General features: G+C 33.2%; 1 long non-coding RNA gene across 2 annotated transcripts in view; it reads left to right on the forward strand.

Moving 5' to 3' along the window:
• The first annotated feature begins 335 nt into the window (after positions 1-335).
• LOC130458496 (uncharacterized) overlaps positions 336-2,821 on the forward strand; it is an 11,474-nt gene continuing 8,988 nt past the window's right edge. For both annotated transcript variants that reach the window (XR_008917855.1, XR_008917856.1), the window contains exon 1: positions 336-2,733. This is a non-coding gene — a long non-coding RNA (uncharacterized LOC130458496). The remainder of the gene's footprint in view (positions 2,734-2,821) is intronic.

Here is a 2,821-nt window from a genome sequence, read left to right on the forward strand (position 1 = left end):
TATAAATATGATGGATAAAATATTTGCCTTTCTTTGTAATCCAGATTGTCAAACTACAATTTCTGAGTAAGTTTCATCTATGTTGGAAGAGCATGAACATTATTTGCTAAATTTTTTCAAGTTTAATAATGTATTTAACTCTAATTTCTTCTTCATTTATATTTTTTGTTTGGTTTATCATATTTTGATAATTTTTGGCTATTTATTCTTGCAAGACCAAAGTTTTCTTTTTGTGAAATTTACTACAGAATTATTAGTTTTGTTATGTTTAAAGCTTTAAGTTCTCATGTTATTTGGAAAATTTTAGTATGATATGATATAATGTATTTGTTTATATCTCACCATTTTTTGGGTTCAAATTCAACTTTTTCTGATCACAGTCATGCCATTCTAGATTTTTGTGATTTGGAAGCATTGTGGTAAATTTTAGACCACCCTTTCATTTTGAGTCAGTCTAAATAGTTCTGAACTAAATATATTTCCTAGAAATAATGTATTCTTAAATTCTATTTTTTAAAATCTGTTCTGTACCTTTTTCATTTTATTGAAGGATTGAGGCCATCTACATTTAGCATAATAATTGTTCTTTCATAATGTGTTACTTTGGTGACTCATTGTGATTTGAAGATCACTCTGGGTTCTTGACTTTGAAAGTGGAGCATAAACTTTTGTGATTTCTAACATATTGGGAGACACTTAAATATCATCTCAGTAATAGACTTAATCTGCTAAGGATCTCTCAGTTAAATATGGAGAGGCTTATCTTCAGTAGGTTGGCCATTTGATATTGAATATTTTGAACACAGAACACCATGAAGCAAGGAAAAGAACAATGACTTTTCATCCTAGTGGAAGATGAATCAAATGGTGCTGAAATCATATTATTTTTAGATTGTCTATAAACTTTCCTTTAGTTATTGGTACTCTAGTAACCAATTAGTATACTTAAATACAGAGGAACTGATTTGTATCAGTTTGACATTTTTTCTATAAATAAACCAAGAAAAAAGATGGAAACTAAATGGAAGGATGGCTTATAGGTTCTCCTTTTGAAATAATTGTAGAATTTGATGAATTGGTTTTATTATATAAACAAGATTAATGAGCCATATCATTTTATCACATGTTTGGTCATTTCATATTGCTGTGCTCATGATAATTTTGTAAGAATACTGAAGTGAATATATATAGCTAAATTTAGGTGATACTTTAAAGTTTGCGAGACACTTTATAGATACCTCATTTTGTCCTTTTAACAACCCTGGGAGGTAGATGCTATTATTATCCTCATTTTGCAATGGAGGTATCCAGGATTTTCAGGACCCTTGTGATACAAATACTTATAAAAATCAAAGCTGTTTTTTTCCCAGTGCTATACCTGTCCAAATAAATTACTTAGTTCTTTCAGAAGAAGTTGGGGAACAGTGACTGTGTTTCTTGACTACTGATCTAATGAAGAGAGTGGTACGGTGCAAAAAATGCTGGATATGGAGTTGAAGGACCTAAATTCAGTCCCATCTCTGCTACTTACCACATGTTAGTCCCTTCAGCTCTCTAGGCCTCCTTGTCTACAAAGTGCAGAGTTTGGGCTAGATGTTTGCTAGTTTTTGGGGAAGAGAGTGTGGTATGCCTAGAGGGAATGGATTCCTAATGGCAACCAGAGAATGTTAGCGTCATCTGAAAGAGGATAATGCAAAGGGACAGTTTAGCTGATGGCAGTAAGCTATAGCCATGGACATCAGATGGATAACAATAAATAGATCAAGAGTTCTTAACTTGGGGTTTATAAACTTTATTTTTGAGACATTTTGATATCTATTCCAGTAGATTATTTTTTTTACACTGATATGTATTTTATTTTACACATTTGAAAACATTATTCCAAGAATGGCTTGCATAGGTTTCATCAGACTGCAAAAGGGATCCCAGAAAAGAGTCTAAAATCTAGAGCTGGAATCAGAAATCATCTGGAATCTATGAAGCAATTTGTCACAAAAGGGAAGCTTGTATGAGTGGAACCTTCAAATTAGGGCTGCACGTGTTGCCCTTGGGAATATTTAGAATGAGATGTTGAGGGAATTAGAGGTGTTATGTATACTTTTACTGGTTGCAGTCCATCATAGTCTTTGATTCTTATTTCTTCTTTTTAATAAAACTTTCTTATATAGTCTATTCCATTATGGCCCAAATGCTCACAGGTGTGGAATTAGAGCCAATATCTATGTGTTAAAAAATTAAATTAGTCTCTACTGATAAAAATATTATATTTTATGAGGTTTATTAAAGATTATTAGAAATCAAGGATACAAAATAATCAACCACATGCTTAGGGCTGATTAGCCCATTCACATTTTACTTACTACATGTTTTAATCACTGAGTAGAGGAAGAGAGAGGCGGAAGTAGACGGTACAGCCAGTTTAAATACAAGTTGTGATCTCGTCCAGGTGGGGTCTCAGGTGAGATTATAGGGAATTCTGGAAGTACCAAGGACTTCTGGGGATTGAAGTCTGGGGTTCAAATCTCCATTTTACACATGGATTATCCAATTAAGAGGTTTTTACCAAGATTTCTGAGGGTACTTGGGCCAGTAGCGTTGTAATACCCTTGCCAAATGATCATGGCCCTTTATGCAATGGCGCCACTGACAAAAATGGATTACAGAAGAAAAAGATACAATTATCGGGAAGATGGAGCAGAAACATATTCCATTCCTTTCCTTGGAGTGGGAAAGGTAGGATATATTAACTGCCAAATCAATGGTGGACTATTAGATGTTCTAGTAATAAGTAATACTAGAACCTATGCGAGAACATTATGTA

Source organism: Monodelphis domestica, chromosome 3 (assembly GCF_027887165.1).
Source record: "Monodelphis domestica isolate mMonDom1 chromosome 3, mMonDom1.pri, whole genome shotgun sequence".
Taxonomy (NCBI): domain Eukaryota; kingdom Metazoa; phylum Chordata; class Mammalia; order Didelphimorphia; family Didelphidae; genus Monodelphis; species Monodelphis domestica.